The sequence below is a fragment of the Cryptomeria japonica genome, chromosome 3 (genome assembly GCF_030272615.1).
Source record: "Cryptomeria japonica chromosome 3, Sugi_1.0, whole genome shotgun sequence".
Taxonomy (NCBI): Eukaryota; Viridiplantae; Streptophyta; class Pinopsida; order Cupressales; family Cupressaceae; genus Cryptomeria; species Cryptomeria japonica.
The window spans coordinates 574,378,770-574,398,964 of NC_081407.1; positions in this window are offsets into that span (position 1 = coordinate 574,378,770).

Genomic DNA, 20,195 nt, shown 5'->3' on the forward strand with positions numbered 1-20,195 from the left:
GAAGTTAGCGGGGCTAAGAGTGGAGATGTGGTTATATTCGGGTATGTCAAGGTAATTATCGAGGTCATCGATGGCACTCTCCTCATCAGTCTCGATCGCGAATGAATCCAAATTATCATCACTAGTAGCGCATTCCGGAACAGGGGTTCTCATCATTTCAACCTAGAACCTTGAGACAAGGACTGTATAGACTCCTCATGGGTTGTTTCTTGACCAACTCTGAATTTGTTATAAAATTCCTCCTCTTTTGTGGGTTCATCTGGCTCTCTGAATGTCTCGGTGAGCTCATAGTCACTGGAGGATTTGTCTGAACCCCATTCCCATTCGTTGGAGTCTGTGGAATAGCGATCCTCTTGTTGAATTTTGGCAATTTTGATTTGTGATGCCTCTTTTGTCCTTTTAGTGTGGATTTTGGAAGTCAGAAAACCAAGTCCCTTCTAGCGTTCCCTTTTTACAGTCAATTCAGGTTGGAAGGGCTCCATAACGCCTTCTTTGCGTAACCCAAGAGGGCTTTTTCCATCATACCCAAATTTTTGTAGAATCTTGAAGCCTTTGCCATATTTCTCACAGGGTATATTGATCTGATCTTGTGTGTCATCTTCAATGTCTTTGTAGAGCATTTTGTATAAACCTTCCTCTTCTAGTTCGCCCCATCTTTGAAAGGTAGTAGGGTCCCATTTGAGCGTCATGATGGATGTTTGCTTGTTAGGATGTGGCCTTCCATATTCTTTTGGAGAGCTCATGACTTGTCGTAAATACATGGTCTGATTTAAAGTGTATTCTCCCATGCCTTTGTCCTGAAATCTGCCTTTAAGTTCACCCTGTTTTGATGTCGAAGGTTTCAATGACTCAGGGTCAATGTATGCCGAAGAAGGAACAGCTTCACGATTACTGGGAATGATGATCTCAGTATGTGATCTCAAGTTATTGCAATATATGAACGGATTAGGATCGCCGTTAACTGTTACCTCGACTCCATTGTGAGGAAACTTAATGCATTGGTGATATGTCGATGGGACTGCCCTCATTTCATGAATCCAAGGACGTCCTAGCAATATATTATAAGTGAGATCTAAATCCAGGACTTGGCAAACCACATCCTTTGTAACTGGCCCAATTCTTAGAGGTAAGGTGACCGTGCCCTTGGATGAGCGTTCTTCATCATCATATGCCTTGATGGTGATTTGATTTTTTGAATTCACAACTTTATCGGGATATCCCAATTGTTTAATGGTGCTCAATGTACAAATGTTTAGACCAGCTCCTCCATCTATCAGGACTCGCTTTATTCGATGTTTGTGTATGAAGGCTTCAATGTGTAATGGTGCATTATGTGGCTGACTTACGGAGGCGTCATCGGCTTCTATGAATGTAAGGGAATGTGGAATGGAAAGGTATCCCACCATGGCTTGAAACTGGTCCACGTTCAGATCAGTAGGAACGGCGGTGTCTCTCAAGATTTTGTCAAGAATAGCTTTATGAGCGGGGGATATGCGTAAGAGCTCAAGGATGGAGATGAGCGCGAGCGTCTTCCCTAACTGTTCTACAAGGTCATACTCAGGTTTGGTAGACGAAGAAGCAGTGTTTTTAGTTGAAGCACCTGGCAAAGTAATTTTACCTCGACGAGTTGTAACATGACACTCAGAGGTAGGTTCGGAAGAAGATCCAACACCTCTTAGGACAATCTTGGGTCGCTGAGGAGGATTCTCAGGGTTTTTGTTCTTGATGGTAATAGTAGAGATATGATTGTCCATCGAGATATGATTGATAGTTGAATCATAGTTGTAAGGTGCTCTAGTATAGTTGGCTTGATCATCTGTGACTTTAGCTTTTCCCTTGTCATGTTTTGGGAATGGTTCCTTAAACATCTCATGTTCTTGATTGGATGAGTGTCCCTCAATCTCAATGTCACCTCTATCAATGAGATCTTGCACAACATTCTTCAGTCGATGACAATTACCTATTTTATGACCCTTGCTCTTATGAAATTCACAATACTCATCATCATTCCACCAATTTGGTTTAACCTTTGGTTCATATGGCGGGAAATCTGGAATTGTGATCACCTTGTTTGCCACTAACTTCTTGAAAACTGACTCAAGTGGTTCTCCCAATGGGGTGTACTTCCTTCATGACCTGGAAGTTGTTTGAGTATTCACTTGATTGTTTGTAGAACTTGATCCCGAAAAGATGAATTTGGGTCGCACCGTGTTGGCATCAACAACACCATCATTGACTGTGTTCTTGTTTTTATTCCAAAATCTTGGCTTGTCTTTTCCCTTAAAGTCATCTTTGTTTTCCTTAAATATCTTAATGACTCCTTGTTCAATTAGGACCTTCTCTGTTGCTAAGCCTTTTTCAATGACGTCCTTGAAGGTGGACAAACAAGCTTTCCTTAGATCATAGCCAATGTCTTTATTAACATTCTGGGTGAACATTTCTACCATTTGTTTTTGTGGGATTTCGCAAGAGCATCTGCTGGCTAGATTTCTCCATCTTTGTAAAAATGATGCAAAAGATTCTCCCTCTTTTTGCTTGGTGTTGCACAAAGTAGTGACTGATATGTCTGTCTCTATATTGTAGGAGAAATGTTGAATAAATGCCTCTGCTAAGTCACCCCATGACTTAATACCAGGTGGAAGTTGGGAGAACCATTCCATAGCTTGATCACCTAAGCTTTGTGGGAATAATCTCATCAAATATGTCTCTTCTGCTGCTACCTCAATGCAAGCTGTGAAAAATTGTCTTATGTGTGCCTTAGGATCCCCTTTTCCTCTATACTTGTCAAATTTAGGCATCACAAAGTGTGTAGGAAATGGAGGCATTGGAATGCTCTTGTCAAATGGATAAGGACATATGTCTCTCATTGTGTATGTTGGCTTTGGTGCATTTATGTCCTCCATTTTCTTTTGTAAGTCCCTGATTTGTTGTTCCAAACTGCTCTTAGGTGGAGATCGACTTCTTGGACCATACCCCATGTTTGAGGCACCAATTGGAGGAAGAGCATGTTGCATATATGGATGATATTGATCATACACATGTTCATATGGAGGAGGTCTGTAATGATGATGTGTATATGGACCACTTGGTATAGATTCATGTTGAGGAACCCCATATCTATTTTGTGCATGTATACCATATTCTACAGGCATGTCATGTTCCATTGTGTTGCCCCCAAATTTGACATGAGGTTTCCTTGTGTCCAAATTTTGAGCATGCCTTGGAATATCCCATTGCTTTGGTGGTTGATCCTTAGCATTGATATGTGATTGAGCATATTTTTCTCCATAAGACTTCCATAATGGTCTGCGAAGGTGAGTATCATATGTTTGACCATGTGTATGTGGGACCTTTGGTTTTTGAAGCAAAGCTGATGGTGATTCAGGTACCATGTGTGGTCCTCTATTTCCTCCACTATTAGGTCTCCTTTGATCCATGTTGGAGTGAGGTTGTTGCAAAGGTCTATGTTCCATTATTTGAGACATGTCAAAATCGTGAGGTATCTTGGCTCCACTTTGTGCCATCATGTGTAAGAAGTATTGTCTATCCCTCCTCATTATTTCCTCAACCAATCGATTGAAATGCGGATTCATAATAGATTCTTCCACATCTGCTGAATGTACTGAAAAGTTGTCCACATTGTCATTTTGTGTAGCATTGTTGTTTAGAGTGTCCATGTTCTCAACATTTGGAATGTTTCTATAAGCCTCCATGTTAGGTAATGTAGTGTGATCAGTATTGAAAAATAAATCATTGTCATACTCATAAGAACTCATGTTTGCGGACTCTTGAGCTTCTTTAGTTTCTCTCCTAGATTTTTGAAGACGGGTTTCAACCACGAACTAGGTATTAACCAAGATGTGTGAGACTAGATGAAAATGGAAAAAGTATGGAAGACCAAGAGTTGGATGAAATGTAAATGAATCTGAGGTGTATTTGCAATGTCCAAAGTGTAAGACCAAGTATGTATGTAGTAGAGTAGGTGTGACTTCCAAAGAGAGGATAGTTTCTCTTGATGAGGTAAGCTGACCTTGACCCTAAGTAAGACCAAATGAGACCCAAAGGTAAGAAACCTTGATGAGGGACCACTTAGCAAAGTGTTGTTGTATGTAGTGTGTTGACAAAGTATGATGAGGACAAGCAAGTGACCTTTTGACTCAAGTTTAGACAAATGTGAATGTAATGTAAGGTGTAAAGCAATGATGGACTTTGTGAGACCCAAGGACAGGTTGAATGCTAAATGAAACCTGAAGAAACAACCTAGGAAGCTCAAGTATTCCGAAACTGATTTCTTTTGTTTGCTGGACTGTGAAATTTTCTTGCAATTTTGAACACAGACGCGACTGTATACTTCACAGACGCGGTTTCCGGACACAGACGCTACTCTGTTTAACCCAGACGCGCTTCTGCGATTTTCTTGTTTATGTTTGCTGGACTGTAAAGATTTTTGCAATTCTGGACACAGATGCGACTGTATACTGCACAGACGCTGTTATCCGACACAGACGGGTTTATATTCAACACAGACGCTGTTATAAACACAGACGCTATTCTGCCCTTCACAGACGCGCTTATATGACTCAGACGCGGTTAAAACAGACACAGACGCGTTTCTGTAAAATTTGTGCAATTTTTTCCAATCTGTGAAGTCGTTTTGTTGTGACCAAATCTGACTATTTGACTATTTTTCGTGACAAGAGGACACAATGCTGATGAGGACTCAATGTTTGCAAGTGTTTAGACTCCAAAATGACTCCAAGAAAAGTGTGTTGTTTGATGTAAAATTGTTTTGCATACACTTGAAGACACAAAAGACACAATGTTTTTTTGTTTGGTCTTGATTGTTTGAATGTTTAACATAAGTCAAGCACAATTCTTATGGCTGGCCAAGACAATAGTTGTTGATCCCACATAGGGTTTTACCCCCGAGGCTATGCTATTCAGAGCGGATACTTAGATGCTTGACCTCACTGGCTCCACCCTCGGCACTCACTTCTCGGGTCAGCCAAGCATCAGTCCCCATGAAAACTCCCCATGGCGAACTTTGTATCTCTACTAAGAACCATATGTGTGTGGGCGGCTACCAGAGGTCCGACCTCCTGCCCCGACAACTAGAAGGATTTGGGCTTCTAAAACAAAATGGTGCTAGTAAGGGCATCCGCTCGTGTGGCCATACATGCGGCACTTTCAGCTCTGTAAATACAGAAGGCTCCCAGCCGGTAGGGGTTACGCCCTACAAATGATCAAATAAATTTGATCAAACGGGTTTATGGGGAGACATAGTGTCGGTATGAACTAATCAGCACACGTTATTCATAGTTTTCACCATGAATACATTTGATTATAGTGGTTCGGATGAGGTGGGTTTTCCTCGCTACCACTTGGGTTGTTCTCTTCTCACTAGTAGTCCTAATGACCACACGGGAAGATAGGCCCTCTAAAGATTAAACAAAAAGAGCCTATTGCTCAAGACACAAAAAACAATGATTCAATTTTAGTGCACCAATGGAAGTGTTTGCTAGTCTATGAAAATAAGGCACACAATAAAAATTCAAAACCCTAGCCAAGGACCTGCAACAAAAGTTGTTAGTAGTTTGGGTTGTTTGACATAATCACCCCTTCCTGCAAACACACAAGTTAGGTACATTTTAAAAACCCAAAAGACTTTGTGACATAGGGGCCTTCAACCAAACGATTTAGCTTCCAAGGCAAGCTGCACCAATTGTGTTAGCTAGATCTGAAAATGTTAGTCCAAAAATAAACCAGATCTGAAACCCTAAGTACAAAATCCGAAAATTGAATCAATGAAAACTTCAAAATTCCGAAACAGTAAATACACAGACGCTGTCACCCTCAACATAGACGCGTCTGGATAACACAGACGCGCTTCTGTGATGCACAGACGTGCCTAAAAATCACAGACGCTCCTTTTCGACACAGACGCGGGTAGAAATAACACAGACGCGTTTTTGAAACACAGACGCTCCTTTTTGAAACCTGCAAAATAAAATTTGTCGAAAACACAGACGCGATTCCAGATCCCGCAAACGCGCCAGAAAATCAAAGACACGATCCGAAAGTTCACAGACGCGAAAAAAAAACTAAAATGCTGTCGAAAAATGTCCGATCTGCAACTTCAAAAACGCAAAATCTGCAACCAAAGGTTAAATGCAAAAGGGACAAGAGTCCCACCGGGCGTGCCAAAATGTATATGGTGAAAATAGATAACAATAATAACAATATTGAAAGGCTAAATGAATTCAACCACAAAACCCTAGCCTAACAATCAACAAAGATCCACCATAACATATGAAGATTACCTAAGACAATGCAAATCACATGAAATCACAAAGATTATACCATCACATGTCCAATAGGGTTTTGATCTCCATTCTTCCTATCTCCATTGATCTTGCTTGATATATTTGCTCTCAGATTTTATATGCACAAGAGCTCAACAAAGAACAGAATGTGGTTGCAAGTAGGATCGTAGTGTAGTCAAGATGATCATTAGGGTTTGATAATGAAGAAGGCATCTCCTTAAATAGAAGACACAATATGAAATGGAGGGATAAGATTGAGAGGTGTAAAAAGGAGGTCGGCTAGGATTAGAGGGTAGGTAGAAGAAATAATAAAATAATGAAAGGGGTAGGTAGTGTAGGAATTAAGAGATGAGTGACATGTGTCATGTGTAGAAAAAGCTAATGAATTAATTAAATAAATAAAGATTTATTTAATTAATAGAAGAAGTAGGATAATTAAATAAATAAGAATATTTATTTAATTTAGGAAAATGATAATTTAAATAAATAAATGTATTTATTTAAATGAGAAATAAGGCTAGAAGAGGATAAATGGATTAATTAAATAAATAAAGATTTATTTAATTAATAGAAGAATTAAGCTTAGATAATTAAATAAACAAAATATTTATTTAATTAGACATGACAATTTTAGGTGTCTACAGTCTCTAATATCATGTGAATGGGAAAATAATCTTAAGTGTGTTAGTGTCGATGTGAAATTAGTTTATAACTTGGGATACAAGTTTATAATATTTAAAGATTATTATATATAAGAGTAAAAGTTGGGTATATGATTTTAAGATTATCGTATTTACCTTCATAATCAGTCAAAACCTTTTTCTCCCTATATTTCAAAAAAATTATGAAATATATCTTGAGAGTTAGAGAGTATGTCTCACTTGCACATATTTTATGAGATTATATTTTTGAAATTATTTTTTATATTCAATTTATCAAACTTTGTTTTGAATGTATAATAAAATATAAATTATATAAGTAATGCTTAAAGTTATTAAAGTAAATATGATAATTGAATATTTATCAACCAATTAACTCATTAATATTAAATATGAGTTATATAATGTATTGTTCATATTAAAATATGAAATTATTGTGTTATATAACATTTATAAGTTTTTTCATGATGGGGAGAACCCTGTGAAGAGGGCGGGCGGTTTCAACCGAGAAGAGCTTTCGCCGCCTTGGGATGAGGACTGCTACATCATAATGAAATATTTCACCCTTGAAGGACGGTATGGGGTCTTCTACTATTATCACCTTCCTTTCCTTAACCATCTTAGGAATAAAGATCTTATCTCCATTCCTTTTTTTCTACTACACTCTATAGACTCTAATGTTAAAGATATTGCGGAAGACAAAAAGAAAGGCAAGGACTTTCCTATTCTGCACCAAGGCCTTATCCTCCGCCTCTACAATTTTCACCTAGCCCTTTGCCCCCCTCGCATGATTTTTGTCTAGAATGTGCATGAAAACCAACCCCCAGCCACTGTTGTTGATAAACCTAACATAAGCCCTCCTCGACTACATGAACTTGGCTTCTGTAGTAAGAAGAATAAAAATCGTCATTCAGAGGATGCAAAACTGCTTAATAAAGTTAGAATCCATGAAATTGATTTTGACGTGGAGATTACGGAGGAGGCTAACACTCCCCGCTTCTCTGTGAGATTGGCCTCCAAACCCCCTGAGAAATCCTTAAGGGACCCCTCCTCATCCCATGAAATTGGGAATTCCATCCCTTCTAACAATTTGGCCATGTTTCAATCCACTTTACCCCCCACTCTGTCAGCTCCACCCATGCTTCTGAGAGTCCTAAAAATTCCACGAGTCTGGATGCCGACCCCAAATCCCAGACCAACTCTTTGTCCCGCACTCTTAGGTTTAATAAGATGATGGTGGTGGAGGAAGTGATCAGCATAAAGGAGGAAGAGGACGACAAACTAGCAGACTTGGGAAAGAAAGTGGAGGGTATGTTTGAAAACTTACAAGAGATCACTAGCAGAATGAAGGCCATTGAGAACAAGTTGCAGGACATCTCCAGGTTTGCTCTGAATATTATGCACTTCTTGATGACCACTCTGTGTCTCCTGCAAGAAAGCGCTATCAAAGGTAAAGGAAAGGAGGACGAAGACTACATGGACCTCTTCAAATTCCTCACCAAGGAATGGGCTAGGAAGCTCCTCCCAAGAGGAGCCATGGAAAAAATAAATAGTTGTTTTTCTATGGTTTGGGTTTCTGGTTTTTTTATTGGCCCTAATGACCTTTCGGCTTATAGTTTTAGTTTCTGGTTATGCTTGAACTTAACTATCTTTTGCCCTGCGTGGCATACTTTAATTAAGACTTTTATTTATCTAGTTAATATGTGTAGAATGATTAAAGTTTTTGATAGACGAAAGTTTAGGGGGTTGTAATTTTGCTGCTTCTCTGCTGACAGTTGGCTTGCCATTGTTTTTCTTTTTTTTGTATCTGTGTCGCCCCCCTTGTTTTGGCTTCTTTTAATATAAAAAACATTTATTTAAAAAACTTAATTCAATTTATTTTATTATTTAATATAATATTCTATATTGTATATTACATTTTTTTATTATATTATATCATTTTTTTATTATCAGTAAATAGCTATTCATGGGGAAACACCCTTTATATTAATATTTAAAAAAGTTTGCATATTTGTATATTATGTCCTAGGGAGATATCTTCAAAATTCTCCCCTGTAACCATCTACCATATCCCATACTATACAGCCATTCTTACTAGATCCCTATACTATATATTATGCAAAGAAAGGAAATATATCCCAACCCCAAATATACAAAATTGGACTTAAAACTACAACTAACAGACACCATATAGATGACATATAAAGCCCATTAATACAAAATTAAGCCCAATTAACTACATCTGCATATACTATTTATAATTTCGTACCCAAACCAAAATAGAATGTCAATTGGCTTTCTCAAAAGCTGTGTATTCATCCTTTGCAAGCTCCATGGTTTCCATCCTCCTTGTTGCAATGACTTTGGCAATGACAAGGCAGTTTGGTCTGCAATCCACATGTGCCCCTATATCCGCCAATTCCTCCATATTTCTAAAATCCTCTGCCCTCCATTCCTCACCCCTATCTAGGCCCCATTCATCTCCCTACTCAAGTTCTTGCAGCCTTTCTATCATCGTTTCCTTTGGCAAAACATTTTCTGCCTTCATGAAGTGCTTCACCCAGCCCTTGAGAGTCCTTAGACTCATATTAGTCACCTTTGTGAGGAACTTTATGCTCCTCATTTTCTCATTCTAACTATCTTCCAACAATTCAAGCTCTAGAGTTGTAACAGTAAGCTCCTTTTTAAACTCCAACTCATCCCCTTGATCATGTAGTAGATTTTAGGCCTAGGAATTAGCATATTCTCATCAATATTATCCAATGTAGCATTAATTTCCCCCAAATAAGTATACAAGAAAATCATTTGGCACAATTTCTTGGTACTTGCCTTGCTAACCCCCATACAAATGATCATGGCCCAGAACATGGCCGCTACATTTGAGTTTACTCTGTGGCAATGATAGGCCTTCAGAAATTCCTCCCCCAACACTTTCTTTACTGCATGCAGGATTAATGGTTGTTTGGAGTGCATTATCAACACACGCTTGTCTATTAAAATCCCCAAGTAAGTCATCCGTCTCTTTATGGACTCCAAAAGGATTGTCATGTCCATACTTCCTCTCACTTTCTATTCTCTTTCTTCTCAACTACAACAATATGAAGAATTTTACCAACCATTGCCTATCTTTTAAAGCCTAACACCACCTAAAGTAAAGAACGCTATCATCATTATCAAGTAGAGTCATTTTAGGAAATGACAACTAATTGTTATTATTGAGGCTTCTCATGCTTCAAGTTATTAATATCTTGAGCTTCTGGCAGATCCGAATCAAATAATAATCTTTTTAAATCATGAAAATATTGTCCTTCCACCTTCCACACATGCCACCTTGAGTAACATCGGATTTAATAATCTTTCTCCATTTGTCACTTAGGTTTCCAGACACTAAGTATATGATTTTCAGCCAAGTTTAATAATTATAATTTTGCTGACATCATACCTCTTATTACCAATTTTTTCGAAGTGCCAATAGTGCCAAGTCATCCAAATGTCACCATCTCGATAGAAATTTTAGTCCATATGTCCATCCACAACTTTTTTGGCTAATTCATCCACTCGCCCATTACCTTCTTTGTAGGTATGACTTGTAGTACCCCTACCCTAATCAGATTTTAAAACCCGATTTGACCTTGGTTGACTTATTAAGTGGCTTTCTTGGATGGTTGATTTACTATGTTGTAATGTTATAGTCAGGTATTATGCTTAATGCGTGTACCATAAATGTTCATTTCGCATAAATTCTTATGTAAGATTAGTTGTTCTTCTGATTCATGTTATTAACCCCAGGCTAACACTTTCATTGAATATATATATGTATGCATGTGTGGTTCATTGTTGCAAGAGATTGCAGGTACAATACTGCGTAGATACGAGGTTTCGTCTCCACCTGGCTTCGCAGGTTGGAGTGTACCTTATTGGTCCAATGGAATTGGATTAGGTAGTCTTAAGACCCTACATTTTATCCTAGTCATGCTTTAGTGAGCATCATCAATCATCCATCAAGTTTCTCCTTTGGTTGGGTATGCGGGTCATGTATTGGTTTGGTTTCTTAAGTTGCATGTTATGCGTTTGGTAAAAATTGATTATTAAATCCTAAGTATTTAATTAGAATAAATGTGTTTTTACGCATTCATAAATTAAAGAGACTAAATTAAATAGGACCCCTTTGTGTGACTAGTCAATAATTAGATTGCTAAATTCATATTTGTAGCAAGTTTGGTTAAATGGTTATTTTTAAATGATGAATTAATTAAGTATATGTATTTTGAAAGAAAGGTTAATTAGAATTTGGAAAATAGAAATATCTTACCCTCTTTGGCATTTTGAAATAAAATGTTAGTTATAATTTAATTGAGAAAATTAATTTTGGAAGAAAAGCAATTTTTGCATATTAAATTGTTGGGAAATGATTTTCATTTGGTCGAAAATAATTTAAACCTAAAAATAGATTTTTGGTCAAAAAAATTTCCTCTAACCTAGGTTTTCAAAAATTATTGGGGGAGTTGTTTTTGGAATGGATTTTTTTGGGGGATTTTTGGTTGGAAGAAATTCTTGAGCTTGTGGGTTGGGCTCTTCATCAAATCACTTCCAAGATTGCACATAGAGGTAGGATTCTGGTTAATTTCCTTTGTTGTCAAGAAATTTACTGATTTGTTTTGGAAGAAATTTGCATGTGGTTTTGTTTGAAAATCTCATAAATTTGTGGAATAAGAAAGAGTTGTAGTTAAATCTCAAATTTGAATCATCCTTCCTTTCATTCCCAACCATCATATCAAATTCTTGTTTGTTCAAATTGATTTTTATACTGAAAATGGGTGTGGTTGTTCTCAGTGGGTTTTGTTAAGAAATTTCATTTTGAATCTCTTAATTTAGTTAATATATTGTGAAATTAGTTTGTGTTTGACAAAATTGGCTGGATGAATGTGTGTAATTTGTTCCATTTGCCCAAATATGGAATTTTGTTGGTGAAATTTTCTTAGTTTTAGCTTTCTGGGACTGGTTATTCAAATCAAAAAAATAAAAATAATATATGAAAATCATTGTTATTCTGGAAATTTATTTCTATTTTGTTTCAGTCTGAGACTGTGTAGTATTTGGGGTTTCCTTTTAAATAATAAAAAAAGGAAAAATAAAACAAACAAAAAAATATGAAATATTAAATATACTGAAGGGAGGGGTTGTTTGGAAACCATGGCCCTCGACCCATGGTTGGGAAGAGTCGTGGCTTCCACTCAGTTGTGGCTGGGTGGAGATCACAACATGGTCTCCCCAGCCCTTCCCTTGGGGAAAGGGAGGCCCACATGGGTCTACCCTTATATTTTTGCTTTTTTTTGTTATTAAACAAAAAAAATATATTACAAATAAAGTTTTCAATATTATTTAATTTAAAAAGTTTTTTTAAATAGTTTTTTTTATGGTAATTGTTAATTAATGTATATATAATTGATTGGCAATATATATATATATATATATATATATATATATATATGTTTAATTTGTATTTTTTTCTAATACATGCAAGGAAATATTATATTATTTGTTATTCTTGGAAATTAATCAATATATTAGTTGGAAATTTTTGAAATTAAATAATATGTTATTTTTGAAATTTGAAGGCGGATTGATATAGTTAGGAATTTGATGACATTTTCTTTTAATAAAACATGGATCTTAGATGAGAAAATACATTTATTAATGTTTGTTTGTATGTATTGGTAAATAGGCAGGATCATATAATTGCAATTTTGGTATTGAAATTATTATGTGATGGTGATTTTGTTGAAAGATTGTATTTGGAAATTTAGATCAATTAGAAAACTTGATCAATTTGTATTTTTAAGCGATATGGAAAAATGATTGTCATTACAGATCTATGTCAATGCGTGTTTAATTTTTTGTATTTGCATTTGATTAAAGAATGACAAGTCCTTGATTGTGGGTGTTGGATATTGTCATATCTGGTCATCTCCTTGATCTCGAGTTTTGACTGTTTTCATGTGATTGTTTTGTATCTGGTCATGTCCTTATATGCAAGTGTTGGATGTGTTATGGGGTTGACTGTAGCTGGTCATGTCTCTAGTTAGAGAATTGTCAGTTAGTATACCTTGTGTGAGGACATGTTTGGCCAAGTGAGTATTCCTACCGTATTGAACTCCATATGCTAGTCCTTGTGTATACCTTGGTTTTAAGAGTTTCGTTTGATTGTGGTTTAGTGCCATACGGGAGAGTGGCTTTTGAGTGGGGGTCACGCCCAAAGTGGTAGCAGGGTAACCCATCGAAAGTGTGTCTAAATAAGTGATAACCTAATAGCATATTAGAGAGTTAGTAGATGAAAATGCTAAGTAAGATAATTGTGCCTCACGCATGGGATGAGTGCTAGTACAGACTCAAAATGCAGTGAGAAGGCCTGAAATGGCAAACCAACAACCTTGTCTTCACGAGAGGATGTTTTGGGTCCACATGAGACTTGGATGGGTCGAAGGTTCGGGAAAGGTTGCCAGGGTAACCCAGTGGATGGGGTCGGGACCTATGGAGACCTGTCAGGGTAACCATACCAAGCTATGTGATGACACTCGTCCCTTATGTTCACTAGTGTGCAATTTGTATTGTCTTTGATAGGAGCACTATTGTGGAGTCATATCTAATTGCTTATGCATTTGAGAGTACCTGATATTCATGTTAGACCATGGGTTTCTTATGATGGATTGCGAGGACTTAGTTTCACAGGTGCTCCAATTGTTTTTTTGTATTTGCTTCTTATCATGTTTCAGATGGATCCTTTCCTTCTTCTGGGATCATTCATGTATCTTTTGATCGGTGTGGTCATATGTATTATTTGTTTATATACACCTTATTGGCAGGTTGTAATGGATGTGAACCTTATGTATTCTTCACCCTATTATTTATTAGAGGGATCTTGTAGTTGAGCAGACCCGAAGATGTAGCCCGTTAGGGGTGAACTCCGATATCAATTTGGTGTTTTGTGGTGTTTGTGTTTGTTTGTTTCCTTTTTATTTTGCATGTATGAATGTCATTGTGGTTTAAATATATAATGTAGATTGGATGATATTAATCTTAAATGCATGCATGAAGTTATTAAATGCAGTATTATGGATCATGAAGATTGTAGGTTTAGTGAAGTGCAAAGTATTCATTAGCTTTTAATGCAATTAAAGTATGTATGGAAATTAGATGCATGACATGTTTTAATTTAAGATTGGATGTAATGTATGGTTAAATTGCAATGGATGAACTTAATCATGTTATCTATATTTTTAACCTATCGAATAAATTTTTCTTTTGCTTAAGTATTATCATGTCATTAAGTTAATCAACTTAAATAGATTAATTAGCGTGAGTTGAGTTAGTGTTGATTCAAGTAATCACGTTGGGAAACCCTTTAGGTGCTAGTTAAGTCTTCCATTGTGTAATCTGAACTGAATGTTATCTCAATGTATCATTATTCTGTTTTAACTTCCAAAAAAAATAAATTTTACTCTATTCTGGTGTTTTAGTGTAATCCCTTCGAGGTTTCCTGGTGGGGCATTACATTTGGTATCAGAGCCAGGTTGCAAACACTAGGATCTCTGGTGTCACTTGTGCCCTTAGTTGGTGTGAGGTGTATAGACCTTATGTTGTATGCTTGTTCTCCTATTGTATGCATGTGATTGAGGCATAGGATCTTGAAGATCTTAAGGACTCGTGTTTTGTTATTTTTGCGTATTCTTTCAAGCAAAACTTAATTGTGTGTAACATGTGTGTTCACACCTTTCTTTCACCTTCTTGATGTTGGTGATTTTGAGTGATTATATGTTCTTTGTTTTCTTATTATATATCTTGGTCTCTGATTACTCTTATTGTAGAGAGAGTCATATGTACCTCCCTTATCGATTGTTGTACTCTTTTGACTAACCCATTGGGTTGGTCAGTGCTTGTCTTGAATATGGAAGTATGAAATGTGCTTGTATTAAGATTGTGATCTAGCTTGGTGTGGTTAACTTGAAGGACTTGTATGATAGATGTTGAGTGCTCATGATGTAGCGAATTGAATGTTTATCATCCTTCCTCCTCTTTTTCTATATAAATTAAAATGTTTGTTATATGTGTATTTATCACTTGTGTAAGTTTTCTAATTGCGAGAAAATTGTTGTGACTTCTTGAACCCTTGTTTGAGCCTAATGATTCTACAGTGTATTTAGATAATAAGGGGGCTTTGGGTTTAAAAGATCTTGATGGTCATTGGGAGGAAATCGTATGTTTTCATAAAAGAATTTACCATTTGTATTGTAGGAGTAACATAATGAATTTCTATCTTAGGTAATGTGCGAATAGCTGATATGTGAAAACTGTCTTGTTTGTAATAAGATGTGTAAAAAGGGATCATGTTATAGTGCCTAGGAGTGTAATGATGTGTTTTCATGAAGGATTTCATTATGTGTTTCATTATACCGACTCAATTGAGGACCTATTTGTACAATGCTATATTGAACTTGCTTTTAGATATATATAATTGACTTAGTATGAATAGAAAGTGCAAATGAAAAGCTTGGTTGATGTGTATGCATAAATATGTATTATTTAGTTGATAGCTCCTCTTTTACCTTCTTATCATACTTTGATTTTCGATGAAAAGTTGCAGATTATGATATATGTCGTATTAATTAAGAGTAGTAAGTGTTCACAAGAGCTCTTGCATTAACGAAAAGATTGGTTGTCTTGATTTTTTTTTTGAAATTTAGGACATTTAGTTGCAACCATAGTATTTGGAAATGTCATGTTAGGCCAATTGGCATTCTTCTTAGATGGTAGTGAAATGAAAATCGTACAATAAAGATGATAGGCATATATAGAGAAAATTTAAGCATGTTTGTGTGATCTTGTTTATTTTGTGCATATGTGTGAAATGGGTTGACTATCAAACTCTCTTTCCCTTCTCCCTACCTAGTTATAAGATTTTTAGAAATGCTACTAAAGAATGCATTGATTTAAATAGAATGTGGATAAAGTATACGAAATTGTATTTTTGCATTTTGGCTTCATATTGAAAGATGGAAGTCTTAAGTTTCGGAAAGAAAATTTGCATGGTTAGTAATGTGAATATGAATGTTGAGTAGAATTTGTGAAAGATATAGGAATGACGTTACTTCCTTATTTAATTTGAATTGTAAAAATTTCAGTACTTGTATCTGGAATAAATTCTATTCAGTTATTCAATGTGGGCAGCATAATTAAGACCTTCCTTGAGTAGATGATAGTGTTACAGAAGAGTACTCTCGTAAATGTGAATAAACCAGTACTGGTGCTTTCGTTGTGTATTGTGAGAAACCAGTGCTCGTTATATGTGCCCATGGGATGGTGAAGTAATCAACCATGGAGGGTATACTTACTTATGAGTATGGGGAAACCATACTATTTATGTGATGTTGCTTATTTGTTACCCTACTAAGTGCCAACCCGCGGGTTGTTGGTAATTCAGTATGTAGAGGGGTAGTGTCAGAAGTCACCGTTCCTCTAATAGTATGCATCGACATATGAGTAATGTCAGCGCGAAGTGACTTTAGCTTCTCTATTTTGAGGAAAAATATAGTTATATAATGACACTATATTAAAGGTGTAAATAATTTCCCTTTTTTATGAACCAATTTATAAGGTTTATGTGTGCCAGCCTTTTCCCCCTCTTTTATTTGAGCATATTGATGGCAGTTCTTGAGCATAGTGATCATGTATCTTGGAGGATCTTTTGCCTTGTCTTCATAAAAGGTATGTTATTTCCACATGAGCTGCCAGTTGGCAGGCGTTGGTAGACATGTGGGTGGACCCTAGCCATGTATACCTCTAGCTTACGACGAGTATCCTGAGAGGTACATCACTATGCAGGATGTGACCTATGTGTGCCTCTTTTTCGCGAGGTACACTACCATGCGGGATACGTCCATTGTGTGCCTTCTCTGCTTGGAGTATTGTCATGTCGTGTTGAGACATGATGCAAGATGTAGTAGGCATTATCATGCAGCCTACCGACTTGTTTAGGGTAGAGACATGTCGCGTGACGACATGATGCGAAGTGATGTTGAGGTGCACACTGCCATGCCATGTGGATGTGTGACTAGGCCGCACCAAATGATGAGCTATGATGATAGCTAGATGATTGTTCTCTCCTTCCTCGTTGGTGGCTAGATTCTAGTCATATAGTGATGTTATGTGTAATTATGATATTCTTATTTATTTCTTATGTGGACTGACAATTTATTCTATTTTGACTTTGAAGGTTTAGCCACGATCTTGTGATCTTTTTCTTACTTGATTTGGTGTTGCAATTCCAGATTTTTCTTGCCTTACTATTGGAATTGATGATTTATTATCTTTATTCATTTGTATTTTGGTGGCTAAACTAGTTTATCCTTATTGTTTTTGTATGGTGGTCTTGTGTTGAAATGTGAATTCCTCTCCAAGGACGTCTGAGACAATCTTGGTTGAGTGTATAGGAGGAAGTAGACATAGGAAACCTTGAGGATGGGGGTATGTGAGGCTATGATGCAACTAGGATCCACTACCTACCTATGTGTGGTGACTATCTCTTGGAGGCTAACCACCTTAATCAACAAGGGATGGTCACGAGGGTCTTGTATGGAAGGTATCATCACTATGTGTGTGCCCTAGCACCATCAAGCCCTTGAGTGAGATGTTGGATATTTATGATCATGTTATTTTTGTTATGAGATTAGGCATAGAGATGTTGATCGTGCATGCTATCTATGACCAAGCATTAGACATGCTCACATGTGGCCTTATGAGTTGTACATTCTAGTTACGTGGATGGATATTATGTGTAAACATGGAGTAAAATGTGTTATTTTGTCACTATGTTATAGGACATAGTCATTAGAAAGGTTTTTTTATATGCCTGGAAAGTGGAAGTAATTGTGTTATATATGTTGCTCTTATTTCATGAAAGTTAACTTGATTATAGAAGTTGGAATTTGAAGCTATTTCTATGCGATAATATGTTAGGAAGAGGATGGAATGGTAAAAGAAATTGATCATGATGGCATGTTTTCTTGTTGTATTTGGTAGATGAGTGTTGTAATTGTTGTTTACCTCAATTAATGCATTAATTTGGTGTGATGAAAGGAAGAAAATTCTTGTTTCACTGCTATAATTATAGATAGTTCCTAGAATGTTATAAGAAACGTATGATGCATGTGTGGTTCACTGTTGCAGTAGATTGCAGGTACAGTACCGCGTAGGTAAGAGGTTTCGTCTCCACCTAGCTTCGCAGGTTGGAGTGTACCTTATTGGTCCAATGGAATTGGATTAGGTAGTCATAAGACCCTACGTTTTACCCTAGTCATGCTCTAGTGAGCATCGTCAGTCGTCCGTCAAGTTCCCCCTTTGGTTGGGTATGCAGGGCGTGTATTGGTTTGGTTTCTTAAGTTGCGTGTTGTGCATTTGGTAAAAAATGATTATTAAATCCTAAGTATTTAATTAGATTAAATGTGTTTTTATGCATTTGTAAATTAAAGGGACTAAATTAAGTAGGACACCTTTGTGTGATTAATCAATAATTAGATTGCTAAATTCATATTTGTAGCAAGTTTGGTTAAATGGTTATTTTAAATGATGAATTAATTAAGTATATGTATTTTGAAAGAAAGGTTAATTAGAAATTGGAAAATAGAAATATTTTACCCTCTTTGGCATTTTGAAATAGAAATGTTAATTTTAATTTAATTGAGAAAATTAATTTTGGAAGAAAAGCAATTTTTGCATATTAAATTGTTGGGAAATGATTTTCATTTGGTTGAAAATAATTTAAACCTAAAAATAGATTTTTGGTCAAAAATATTTCCTTTAACCTAGGTTTTCAAAATTATTGGAGGAGTTGTTTTTGGAATGGAAATTTTTTTGGGATTCTTGGTTGGAAGAAATTCTTGAGCTTGGAGGTTGGGCTCTTCATCAAATCACCTCCAGGATTGCACATAGAGGTAGGATTCTGGTTAATTTCCTTTGTTTTCAGGAAATTTACTTATTTGTTTTGGAAGAAATTTGTATGTGATTTTGTTTGAAAATCTCATAAATTTGTGGAATAAGGAAGAGTTATAGTTAAATCTCGAATTTGAATCCTCCTTGCTTTCATTCCCAACCTCCAAATCAAATTCTTGTTTGTTCAAATTGATTTTTATACTCAAAATGGGTGTGACTGTTCTCAGTGGGTTTTGTTAAGAAATTTCATTTTGAATCTCTTATTTTAGTTCATATATTGTGAAATTAGTTTGTGTTTGCCAAAATTGGTTAGATGAATGTGTGTAATTTGTTCCATTTGCCCAAATATGGAATTTTGTTGGTGAAATTTTCCCAGTTTTAGCTTTCTGGGATTGGTTATTCAAATAAATAATAATAATAATAATATATGGAAATCATTGTTATTTTGGAAATTTATTTCTATTTTGTCTTAGTCTGAGACTATGCAGTATTGGGGTTTCCTTTTAAATTAAAAAAAAAAGGAAAAATTAAACCAATTTTTTTTTAAAAAAAAAAATAAAAAAAAATAAAATAAAAATAAAAATAAAAAAATAAAAAAATATATATATAATATTAAATATACTGCGGGGAGAGGGGCGGGGGGGGGGGGGGGGCTATGGAGAGTCCATGGCTGTGAGGCCATGTCGTGGCCTCCACTCAGTCGTGGCTGGGTGGAGACCACGACATGGTCTTCCCAACCCTTCCCTTGGGGAAAGGGAGGCCCACGTGGGTCTACCCTTATATTTATGCTTTTTTTTGTTATTAAACAAAAAATATATATTATAAATAAAGTTTTCAATATTATTTAATTTAAATTTTTTTTTTAATGGTAATTTTATTAGTAATTGTTAATTAATGTATATATAATTGATTCATTGGCAATATATATATATATTAATATTTAATTTGTATTTTTTTCTAATACATGCAAGGAAATAATATAGCATTGGAAAATTAGAAAAATAAATATTATATTATTTGTTATTCTTGGAAATTAATCAATACATTAGTTGGAATTTTTTGAAATTAAATAATATGTTATTTGGGGAATTTGAAGGCGGATTGATATAGTTAGGAATTTGATGATATTTTCTTTTAATGAAATATGGATCTTAGATGAAAAAATACATTTATTAGTGTTTGTTTGTATGTATTGGTAGGTAGGATCATATAATTGCAATTTTGGTAT